Source organism: Procambarus clarkii, chromosome 14 (genome assembly GCF_040958095.1).
Source record: "Procambarus clarkii isolate CNS0578487 chromosome 14, FALCON_Pclarkii_2.0, whole genome shotgun sequence".
NCBI classification, from domain to species: Eukaryota; Metazoa; Arthropoda; class Malacostraca; order Decapoda; family Cambaridae; genus Procambarus; species Procambarus clarkii.
Window position 1 is genome coordinate 3839386 of NC_091163.1, and position 13296 is coordinate 3852681.

Below are 13296 nucleotides of genomic sequence, written 5' to 3' on the forward strand. Positions count from 1 at the left end.
CCAGCACCTCTCACAAGCTGCCAGCACCTCTCACAAGCTGCCAGCACCTCTCACAAGCTGCCAGCACCTCTCACAAGTTGCCAGCACCTCTCACAAGCTGCCAGCACCTCTCACAAGTTGCCAGCACCTCTCACAAGTTGCCAGCACCTCTCACAAGCTGCCAGCACCTCTCACAAGCTGCCAGCACCTCTCACAAGCTGCCAGCACCTCTCACAAGTTGCCAGCACCTCTCACAAGCTGCCAGCACCTCTCACAAGTTGCCAGCACCTCTCACAAGCTGCCAGCACCTCTCACAAGCTGCCAGCACCTCTCACAAGCTGCCAGCACCTCTCACAAGCTGCCAGCACCTCTCACAAGCTGCCAGCACCTCTCACAAGCTGCCAGCACCTCTCACAAGTTGCCAGCACCTCTCACAAGCTGCCAGCACCTCTCACAAGTTGCCAGCACCTCTCACAAGTTGCCAGCACCTCTCACAAGTTGCCAGCACCTCTCACAAGTTGCCAGCACCTCTCACAAGTTGCCAGCACCTCTCACAAGTTGCCAGCACCTCTCACAAGTTGCCAGCACCTCTCACAAGCTGCCAGCACCTCTCACAAGCTGCCAGCACCTCTCACAAGCTGCCAGCACCTCTCACAAGCTGCCAGCACCTCTCACAAGCTGCCAGCACCTCTCACAAGTTGCCAGCACCTCTCACAAGTTGCCAGCACCTCTCACAAGGAACCACAAACTCTCCCAAGGAACCACAAACTCACCTTGAGGAAGGACGGTACTTGCAACTTTGCAGCGTAGAAGTACATTGCCATGTTTCCTTTTCTGACTTCTGTTGTTGTTGGTGGTTGTGGTTGTAGTGGTTGTGGTGAGGATGGTTGTAGTGGTGGTGGTGGTGGTGGGGTTACAAGGTGGTGGTGGAGGCCGGGCTGGTGGCGGAGCACCCATGATGCAGTGAGGGAGATGCACTGTCGCTCATAGTATTTTCACAACATTGCCAAATGGCCCCGGGTTCGTTACCCACCACGGTGCCACCATCTCCAGCAGCCTCCTCCTTCCTTCCTTCTTCCTTCTTCCTCCTCTACCTCTTCCTGGTCCGCGTTCAATCCCCCGAGTCTTCCGCTTCGCCTCTGCTATGATATGGAGTCTTTGGATAGGCTTTCCCCCCCCCCTCACACCTCACGGTCCTCACACGTCAGAAAGGATGAGTACAACACTCATCATGGTCACTCACTCACCCTGTAACTCACTCACTCATCTAGCAAACTCATTTGCTGTTGCAACAACACTATTTTTTCCTATTTTTTTATATATCTTCTTGTTTCGTCGCAATTCAAATGTCACACATGTGAAAGACACATGAGAGAATACATATATATAGACGCAGGTATGTACTAGGAACTCTGCAAGCGGGAGGATTATAATTAGTAAGAAACCAAAACGGGTCATATTGATATAGGATTATGTAGGAGTTTCGCCTTAAAATACCTCTTGAGGTAGGGGGGAGGGCGAGAGAGAGAGAGAGAGAGAGAGAGAGAGAGAGAGAGAGAGAGAGAGAGAGAGAGAGAGAGAGAGAGAGAGAGAGAGAGAGAGAGAGAGAGAGAGAGAGACAGAGAGAGAGAGAGAGAGAGAGAGAGAGAGAGAGAGAGAGAGAGAGAGAGAGAGAGAGAGAGAGAGAGAGAGAGAGAGAGAGAGAGAGAGAGAGAGAAATAATGTCAAGACTTCTGTCTCGTAACTATTCCATCTGTTGTTGTTGTTGTTTCAGAATTAGCTATGTAGCACGGGCTATGGTGAGCCCGTGATAACTATTCCATCCTTTTCCTTCCCTTATCTACTCCCCTACTCCCTTCTCTCCCTTCCCCTCACTTCCTCTTCTACCTTCTTCCTCCTTCTCTTTGCCTGTACCTCTATTCATCTGTTTTTTTTTATCCCCCCCCCCTTTTGCTATCGCCACATATCTTCTACTCTCTCTCTTACTATCTACCTCTACTCTGATGATATCTACCACTTCATTCATGCCATCTACTACTCCCCCCCCCCTCGTCCCATTTTCCCTTTCTTTGCCTCTAACTCTATGCACAAAAAATATATATTCGAAAATATTCGAAAAAAAATCTCCGGTATTGAAAAATCAAAATAAAATCCAAACTCCTTTTGAAATAAAAAAAAAAAAATTCCTCAAAACGCCTGTATTAAATAAAAAAAAAAACACACACATAAAACGCCTGTATGAGCCGGATAATTGGATTCCGAGACGTGGAAAAACACTGACTTATCCGGAGGGTTCGAGGGGGTTTTTCCGGATACGTGAGAACGGCCGTTCAACAATCCGGTTTACACTGTAATGACTAATTGGTGCTAATGGCGATTTAATTCCTCTGTGTTGATGTTTTTACCCGCAGGGGGGGCTGGGTCGGGAGGCTGGCAGGCAGGCAGGCAGGTAGGTTGGCAGGCAAGCAGGCAAGCAGGCAGGCAGGCAGGCAGGCAGGCAGGCAGGCAGGCAGGTTGGTAAACAGGCAGGCAGGCAGGCAGGTTGGTAGGCAAGCAGGCAGGCAGGCAGGCAGGTTGGTAGGCAGGCAGGCAGGCAGGCAGGCAGGTAGGTTGGCAGGCAAGCAGGCAAGCAGGCAGGCAGGCAGGCAGGCAGGCAGGCAGGCAGGTAGGTTGGCAGGCAAGCAGGCAAGCAGGCAGGCAGGCAGGCAGGCAGGTTGGTAGGCAGGCAGGTTGGTAGGCAGGCAGGCAGGCAGGCAGGCAGGCAGGCAGGCAGGCAGGTTGGTAGGCAGGCAGGTTGGTAGGTTGGTAGGTTGGTAGGTTGGCCGGTAGGCTGGCAGGTTGGTAGGTTGGCAGACTGGCAGGCAGGCAGGTTGGCAGGCAGGCAGGTTGGCAGGCAGGCTGGCAGGCAGGCAGGTAGGTAGGCAGGGAGGTAGGCAGGCAGGCAGACTGGCAGGCAGGTTGGCAGGCAGGCAGGCAGGCAGGCAGGCAAGTAGGTAGGAAAGCAGGCAGGCAGGCAGGCAGGCAGGCAGGCAGGCAGGCAGGCAAGTAGGTAGGAAAGCAGGCAGGCAGGCAGGCAGGCAGGCAGGCAGGCAGGCAGGCAAGTAGGTAGGAAAGCAGGCAGGCAGGCAGGCAGGCAGGCAGGCAGGCAAGTAGGTAGGAAAGCAGGCAGGCAGGCAGGCAGGCAGGCAAGTAGGTAGGAAAGCGGGCAGGCAGATAGTAGCTAGACAAGCAGGTAGGCAAGAAGGCAAACAAATAATCAGGCAGACAGACAGTCTGATAACCCACACACACACACACACACACACACACACACACACACACACACACACACACACACACACACCCACACCCACACCCACACACACACACACACACACACACACACACACACACACACACACACCCACACCCACACCCACACACACACACACACACACACACACACACACACACACACACACTATACGCAATCATACACATTGCATATCATAAGCTTCAAACTCTGGCAAAACAGAGCCCCTAAACCCCACCCCCCCACCCCCACCACCCAAAAACCCCAGGACACCAAACCCCAACCCAAACAGAGCACCAACCAAAAAAAAAAGAGCTCAAATAATCCCCCTCCCCCCCCCCACCAAACTCCCACAGCGACAGAGCCCAACCACTTCCACCATAACTCGTTCCGAGTTCGGTTGACGAGACCTACTTTGCATGGGAGAGTGAACCAAGAGAGTGGGTGTGTCCCCTGATGACTGAGGGCTGGGGGGGGGAGCGGGGGGAGGGGGTTTGGGGGGGTTGAACCCCCCATATTAATTCATACACAAACATACACGAGCATACAATACATATATACATGAGCCAGAGATGAAAGGCCATCTTCTGGTTGGAATACATAATATATATATATATATATATATATATATATATATATATATATATATATATATATATATATATATATATATATATATATATATAGAGCCGGCGCTACGTACTTTCAAAGCCACTAACACGCATATAGCAATTTGGGCAGAGGCAAGTATAGGTAATAATATTGCTGATAGGTAAGTGTTGATAGGTTAGCACACACCCACACCCCACCCACACACCCCAGACACGCCCACACACACACCCCACCCACACACACCAGGCACGCCCACACCCCAGACACGCCCACACACACACACCCACACCCCACCCACACACACCAGGCACGCCCACACGCCCACACACACACACACACACACACACACACAAACCCACACCAACAAACAAACAGACAAACAGCTAATACCTTCCCTCTATCCCAGTGTTTCATTTCAGAGTTTTAATTCAATTCAAAAAAGTTCCGGGAAATATTTCCACTAATTACTCCCCCTTATGTGATCAAACTTGACGATTTTCTATATCGCGAATATGTCCCTGCGAGACGACATACCATGGTCATTAGTAAGTCATATAAGCGACTATATGGGAGTATCTTATATCTCCGCTCCAGGCTGCCAAAAACGATGATCTGGGGCGGAGTAAGTTGCAAGAGAATGCTCCATTAGAGGTTCAGAGAAACACAAGGATTCTACATTGTTCACGTGTGTTCACAAGTGTTGCAACTACGGATACAGGGCCTGCACGAGCTCTTGAACTACATGAACTGACGAGTGTGTGTGTGTGTGTGTGAATGTTGGAGATGAGGAGACATGCTCACGACTTCAAAAATACTTCGGGGGTGTAGGGGCAGTGAGAAAGTGGACTAAAACAAGAATAGGGGGATAAATGAGATAGTTGATTATTATCTTCATACATGGACCTACTGCAACTACATTGGTGCTTTGAGGAAGTCAAATTATCATAGGAAACCTGGATTATACCTAGAGTGGGTTCAGGGAGTTCTTCTACTCCCCCAAGCCCGGCCTGAGGCCAGGCTCGACTTGTGATAACTTGGTTCAACAGGCTGTTGCTTGCTTGGAGCGGCCCGCAGGCCCACATATCCACTACTGCCTGGTTGGTCCGGCACTTCTTGCAAGAACTTGTCTAAGTGCCTCTTGAAGACATCCACCTTTGTTCCGGCAATATTTCTAATGCTTGCTGGGAGGGTGTTGAACAGCTGTGGACTTCTGATGTTCAGTGTTCTCTGATTGTGCCTATGGAACCTCTACTCTTCACTGGACCTCTGATGTTCAGTGTTCTCTGACTGTGTCTATGGAACCTCTACTCTTCACTGGACCTCTGATGTTCAGTGTTCTCTGATTGTGCCTATGGCACCTCTACTCTTCACTGGACTTCTGATGTTCAGTGTTCTCTGATTGTGCCTATGGCACCTCTACTCTTCACTGGTTCTATTCTGCATTTCCTTCCGTACCTTTCGCTCCAGTATGTTGTTATTCTACTGTGCACATTTGTGACCTGGCCCTCCAGTATCTTCCATGTATATATTATTTGATACCTATCTCGTCTACTTCCAGTGAGTACATTTGGAGAGCTTTGAGACGGTCCCAATAATTTAAGTGCTTTATCGCGTCTATGCGTGCTGTATATGTTCTCTGTATTCCCTCTATTTCAGCAATCTCTCCTGCTCTGAAGGGGGAAGTGAGTACTGAGCAGTACTCAAGAAGGGGGAAGTGAGTACTGAGCAGTACTCAAGAAGGGGGAAGTGAGTACTGAGCAGTACTCAAGACGGGACAAGACAAGTGACTTGAAGAGTACAACCATTGTGATGGGATCCCTGGATTTGTAAGTTCTCGTAATCCATCCTATCATTATTCTGGCTGAATATTGGCTTTATTATGGTCTTTAAACGTCAGGTCGTCAGACATCATTATTCCCAGATCCTATATATATAATCCTATATATATATATCATTCACCTTTTGTGAGGGGAATCTGATTGTGTCTCCTAATCTGTATTTCGTTTGAGTTATGGTGGGTAAGTGTGGCTTGGTTAGGTTAGGGTTACCTTGTGAGTAGGCTAGGTTTTAGAGTTGGATAGATTAGGGTTAGGTTAGGTTAGCTTAGGGTATGTTAGACTAGATTAGTTTAGGGTAGGGCGCATTAGCTTAGTTTAAGATAGGTTAGGTTGGGTTAGGGTTAAGGTAGGTTAGGTTAGGGTTAAGGTAGGTTGGGTTGGGGTTAAGGTAGATTAGGTTAGGGTTAAGGTAGATTAGGTAAGGGTTAAGGTATGTTAGGTTAGGGGTTAATGTAGGTTAGGTTAAATAAGTTTAGGGTATGTGAAGTTACGCGAGCTAAGGGTAGGTAAGCTAGGTTTATGTTAGTTTAGGTTAAGTTAGGGTAGATTACGGTAGCTCCCTCCCTCCCTCCCTCCCTTCATCTTTCCTACCTCCATTCCCCTTCTCTCCACCCTTGCCAAACCCCTCCCCCCCCCCCCACCCCATCAGCTGGCGCTTGGCGAATTGGTAATTATGCCAATAAGAATCGAGTGCCTAAGGATTTTATCGTTTATTCTCAAGCTCTTTCTCTCTCTCTCTCTCTCTCTCTCTCTCTCTCTCTCTCTCCTCCCACGCCCACACGCCCACGATCCAGCCCGCCCACGCCCCCGCCCACACACACGTCTTCCCCTCCCAGAGGGTATAGACTCGTTTCTCTCAATGTTTGCCGATGATGCAAAAATTATGAGGAGGATTGAAACAGAGGATGATAGTGGGAGCCGGTCGGCCGAGCGGACAGCACGCTGGGCTTGTGATCCTGTGGTCCTGGGTTCGATCCCAGGCGCCGGCGAGAAACAATGGGCACTTTCACCCTATGCCCCCTGTTACCTAGCAGTAAAATAGGTACCTGGGTGTTAGTCAGCTGTCACGGACTGCTTCCTGGGGGTGGAGGCCTGGTCGAGGACCGGGCCGCGGGGACACTAAAAAGCCCCGAAATCATCTCAAGATATAGGAGGCTACAAAATGACCTAGACAGACTGAGTGAATGGTCCAACAAATGGCTGTTGAAGTTCAACCCGAGTAAATGCAAAGTAATTAAACTAGGCGGTGGAAACAGGAGGCCAGACACAGGATACAGAATAGGAGATGAAGTACTTAATGAAACAGACAGAGAGAAAGATCTAGGAGTTGATATCACACCAAACCTGTCTCCTGAAGCCCACATCAAAAGAATAACGTCTGCGACATATGCGAGGCTGGCTAACATCAGAACAGCGTTCAGGAACCTGTGTAAGGAATCATTCAGAATCTTGTACACCACATATGTAAGACCAATCCTGGAGTATGCGGCCCCAGCATGGAGCCCGTACCTTGTCAAGCACAAGACGAAGCTGGAAAAAATTCAGAGGTATGCCACTAGACTAGTCCCAGAACTAAGAGGCATGAGTTACGAGGAAAGGCTGCGGGAAATGCACCTAACGACACTGGAAGATAGTTGAGTAAGGGGAGACATGATCACTACCTACAAAATCCTCAGGGGAATTGACGGGGTAGACAAGGATAAACTATTCAACACTGGTGGGACGCGAACAAGGGGACACAGGTGGAACCTGAGTACCCACATGAGCCACAAAGACGTTAGAAGGAACTTTTTCAGTGTCAGAGTAGTTAACAGATGGAATGCATTAGGCAGTGATGTGGTGGAGGCTGACTCCATACACAGTTTCAAATGTAGATATTAACACACTCGTAACTACACACTGTGAACTATACCTATATGGGCCGTAGAACAACTCTCAGAACCACCTTGAGGTAAGATCCAGGTAAGACCGCGTCATCTAAGCCTCACAGGTAGCTGCTGCAGCCCACCGCCACGTGGAGGGGACTAATAGGGAAGTGAGGAAGGGGTATTTGGAGGGAGTATGAGGGAATTCACCAAGAATTTCCTCAGCTATAAACAGCCAATTTCGCGCGGATAAACAGACTTCCTTTTGGCTTACGCGCTTAAAGGAAATGTGTGGAATTTCTACACATTTTAAGACTGACGACTTTGGCAAGAGTTCTGGGCCAGAAGGGCAGGGAATTATCAAGGGGAAAGCGTCAAACCATTACGACTACATGGCACTGGGAAGGGGTCAGGATAAGGATTTGGGATGGGACAGAGAGAGGGGTGCCCAATTAGGAATGGTGCCCATTTGTAAACAAAATAAACAGTACCCAAACAATTAGGTTGGGCACCATTCGGAATGGTGCCCCAACCACTTGTGGACGATCGGGGATTGAACGCCGACCTGCATGACGCGAGACCGTCGCTCTACCGTCCAGCCCAAGTGGTTGGGTTTGGGCACAAGATCGCGCCCGTTCACACAATGTTCAATAAAGCATAATAATAAGAAATAAATTATAAATTTAATAATAAATTACTAAGCTCATAAATTAATACTAAGCAAGAGACAAACCACCAAGAGAAAACAACTAAACAAACAAACAAACAAACCCTCAAAGCAAGGGGACAAACAACCTATAACAGGGATTCGTGAGTTAGAGCAGACAAAGCAACTTTCTTGAGTTATCTTGAGTTATCTTGAGTTATCTTGAGTTATCTTGAGATGATTTCGGGGCTTTTTAGTGTCCCCGCGGCCCGGTCCTCGACCAGGCCTCCACCCCCCAGGAAGCAGCCCGTGACAGCTGACTAACACCCAGGTACCTATTTTACTGCTAGGTAACAGGGGCATAGGGTGAAAGAAACTCTGCCCATTGTTTCTCGCCGGCGCACCGGGATCGAACCCGGGACCACAGGATCTACAAGTCCAGCGTGCTGTCCGCTCGGCCGACCGGCTCCCTAACTAACAAGAAATAGTTTAGTTGATCACGAAATTTAAGACACAAGTTACCATGTTGAAAGATTTACGAAGGCGTTAATAAGGTCAATAATTTTCTACCCTAATCCTGCCCCTCCGCCGCCCTAATCCTGCCCCCCGCCCTAATCCTGTCCCCCCGCCCTAATCCTGGCCCCCGGCCTAATCCTGCCCCCCCCCGCCCTAATCATGCCCCCCCGGCCTAATCCTGCACCCCCCGCACTAATCCTGCCCCCCGCCCTAATCCTGCCCCCCCTCCCTAATCCTGCCCCCCGCACTAATCCTGCCCCCCGCCCTAATCCTGCCCCCCCGCCCTAATCCTGCCCCCGGCCTAATCCTGCCCCCCCTAATCCTGCCCCCCCTAATCCTGCCCCCCCGCCCTAATCCTGCCCCCCCGGCCTAATCCTGCCCCCGCCTGCCCTAATCCTGCCCCACCCCCGGCCTAATCCTGCCCCCCGTCCTAATCCTGCCCATCTCCCCAATCCCCCCCCCTCCCTCCTCCTCCCCTCTTTCTTAAAATATCTTCCCTGCCGCCCCTCCTATTCCCCCCCCCTTCCCCTCACATACTTTTCCCTCTACCCCCCCCCCCCTTCTCCCCATCACTCCCCCACCCATCCCAACCTTTTCCAGTGAATAGCAGACGAGAGGGGGGGGGGGGGTTAGTTCAAATTGCGACGCATTAGTGCAAATATCAGCACCATAGTGTTGACGTTTTCTATGCATCAAACCTCGATAAGGTTAGGTTAGGGTTGGTACGTTTCTGGTTAGGCAAAAACAGTTGTGTTTCGACGAGTGTTAGAACTAAGAGAACCGGGGGTGATTTGGTCCTAACTGCTCGATTATCGATAAGCAGCAGACGTCGTGCGCTGATAGCCTGATAGACTGACTGAAAGCTATTCACCGGGAGAGAGAGATGTGCGGCGGGACGAAGAAGTCAGACGAAGATGGACAGACTGAGGGAGGAAAGTTTGGCAATAAACCCGTGGGAGGTTTACAAGCTGATGGGTTGTGGCAAGTCAAGGAGCAGAGAGGGAGAGAGGGAGAGAGGGAGGTAGGTAGGCAGAGAGGGAGAGAGGGAGGCAGGCAGGCAGGCAGGGAGGCAGGCAGGCAGGCAGGCAGGCAGGGAGGGAGGCAGGCAGGAAGGAAGGCAGGGAGGCAGCCAGGGAGGGAGGCAGGCAGGGAGGGATACAGGCAGGCAGGCAGGCAGGGAGACAGACAGACAGACAGGCAGGCAGACAGACAGACAGAAAGACAGACAGACAGACAGACAGACAGACAGACAGGCAGACAGACAGGCAGACAGACAGACAGACAGACAGACAGACAGACAGACAGACAGACAGACAGACAGACAGGCAGACAGGCAGACAGACAGACAGACAGACAGACAGACAGACAGACAGGCAGGCAGACAGACAGACAGACAGACAGACAGACAGACAGACAGGCAGACAGACAGGCAGACAGACAGACAGACAGACAGACAGACAGGCAGACAGACAGACAGACAGACAGACAGACAGACAGGCAGGCAGACAGACAGACAGACAGACAGACAGACAGACAGACAGACAGACAGGCAGACAGACAGGCAGACAGACAGACAGACAGACAGGCAGGCAGACAGACAGACAGACAGACAGACAGACAGACAGACAGACAGACAGACAGGCAGACAGACAGGCAGACAGGCAGACAGACAGACAGACAGACAGACAGACAGACAGACAGACAGACAGGCAGGCAGACAGAGAGGAGTGAGAGGAGAGAAAGAACAAGAAAAAGACTGATACAATACAGTAGAAGCAACGCGAGAAAATATATAATTCAACACTTCAGCCAAATAACACGTGTCCGAAAGCGATCAAAACAAAACAAAACACAAAAATGAACAAATGTATTATTTCCCCAACTATATACCACAAGCTCCCCATATACCTCCCTATATACCTATATACCTGCAGTAATTAAATAGGTCTTACCTATAAAACCTTTTCCAATCACGCTCTTCACAAATTCCTAGGGTAGCTCCAGCGATCATGTCGCCAAAAAAAAAAAATTGTTCGATGATATTTTTGCAAAATAATCTCCCCCCCCCCACACATTTTTTTGGGTCAAGTTGCTTGGTAGAAATCTGCTATTAACAGTCTAATTGTCCAGCGGCATTGTCTGAGGTCGTTCCAGTGATTTGGCGTTTGGGTTGAAGGGCTATTCAACCCTTTTGGAGGGGTTATTAAGGCTTATCAATCTCTGGAGGGTTATTAAGGCCTATCAACCTCTGGAGGGTTATTAAGGCCTATCAACCTCTGGAGGGTTATTAAGGCCTATCAACCTCTGGAGGGTTATTAAGGCCTATCAACCTCTGGAGGGTTATTAAGGCTTATCAACCTCTGGAGGGTTATTAAGGCCTATCAACCTCTGGAGGGTTATTAAGGCCTATCGACCTCTGGAGGGTTATTAAGACCTATCAACCTCTGGAGGGTTATTAAGACCTATCAACCTCTGGAGGGTTATTAAGACCTATCAACCTCTGGAGGGTTACTAAGGCCTATCAACCTCTGGAGGGTTATTAAGGCCTATCAACCTCTGGAGGGTTATTAAGGCCTATCAACCTCTGGAGGGTTATTAAGGCCTATCAACCTCTGGAGGGTTATTAAGGCCTATCAACCTCTGGAGGGTTATTAAGGCCTATCAACCTCTGGAGGGTTATTAAGACCTATCAATCTCTGGAAGGTTATTAAGACCTATCAACCTCTGGAGGGTTATTAAGGCCTATCAACCTCTGGAGGGTTATTAAGACCTATCAACCTCTGGAGGGTTATTAAGACCTATCAACCTCTGGAGGGTTATTAAGGCCTATCAACCTCTGGAGGGTTATTAAGACCTATCAACCTCTGGAGGGTTATTAAGGCCTATCAACCTCTTGAGGGTTATGGCATATATATATATATATATATATATATATATATATATATATATATATATATATATATATATATATATATAACTGAAAACTCACACCCCAGAAGTGACTCGAACCCATACTCCCAGAAGCAACGCAACTGGTATGTACAAGACGCCTTAATCCACTTGACCATCACGACCGGACAAAATGAGGTGATAGCCTAAGCTATTTGAACCACCCCACCGCCGGCACTCGGATAGTAATCTTGGGCATAGCATTTTACCAAATCACCTCATTCTTTGGGGCACACGTGAGGAACACAAATGCGAACAAAGTTGCATATTGTCCTGGGGACCATTCAGGCTTGTTCGCATATATATATATATATATATATATATATATATATATATATATATATATATATATATATATATATATATATATATATATGTCGTACCTAGTAGCCAGAACGCACTTCTCAGCCTACTATGCAAGGCCCAATTTGCCTAATAAGCCAAGTTTTCATGAATTAATTGTTTTTCGACTACCTAACCTACCTAACCTAACCTAACCTAACTTTTTCGGCCACCTAACCTAACCTAACCTATAAAGATAGGTTAGGTTAGGTTAGGTAGGGTTGGTTAGGTTCGGTCATATATCTACGTTAATTTTAACTCCAATAAAAAAAATTGACCTCATACATAATGAAATGGGTAGCTTTATCATTTCGTAAGAAAAAAATTAGAGAAAATATATTAATTCATGAAAACTTGGCTTATTAGACAAATCGGGCTTTGCATAGTAGGCTGAGAAGTGCGTTCTGGCTACTAGGTACGACATATATATATATATATATATATATATATATATATATATATATATATATATATATATATATATATATATATATATATATATATATTTCATAGCTCCGTTCCTAGGCGAATGTATTATCATAGAAACAATTGTTTAAAGTTAAATCAAGTTTCACTACAGCAAAATAAATTTGCAGTTGGCAATGAAGCTGTAAAAAGAATTTATTTTTATTAGAGAAAATTGTTGTGTATTATATTCAAATTAGTGTATAAACATAATTCCCATCCCGGTGATATATGCTCAAGTATTATACAAAAAGTTGTATAAAACTGTATTTATTTAATATTTTCTTTATTATAAATTTATTTTTTATAAAAAAATTGTATAAAACTGTATTTATTTAATATTTTCTTTATTATAAATTTATTTTTTATAAAAAAATTGTATAAAACTTGTATTTAATATTTTTTTTATTTTATAAAATAATATTTTATTTTAATTTTTATTTTATTTTTATATTATTTATTTTTGTTATATATTTTTTTTTATTTTATTTTATCTGTCCAGTCATCTCACGCGTCGGATTTCTTACGGAATCGACCAGTACGTTAGAAATGCGATGTATTAGTGAAAACAAAATTATATCCGCGTCATATTGGCGTTTTCTTTGCATCGGCTTCAATAGGTTTGGAGGGTTGCTTGGGTTAGTTAGGTCCAAAAAAGTTTTTTTTTTTTACGGAACGGGCCCATTTGAGAGAAGGGACTGAGTAGTTAGCCACAGGTAATTAGCCAATCCCCTCCCCCCTTCCTCCTCCTCCTCCTCACCCCCTTCCCACTTACCCCTACCCTTCTCCACC

General features: G+C 47.4%; 1 protein-coding gene across 1 annotated transcript in view; it reads left to right on the forward strand.

The window, feature by feature from the left end:
- Nucleotides 1-13296, forward strand: part of LOC123770141 (ras-GEF domain-containing family member 1B) — a gene marked incomplete in the record, with an annotated part of 403082 nt that overhangs the window by 384745 nt on the left and 5041 nt on the right.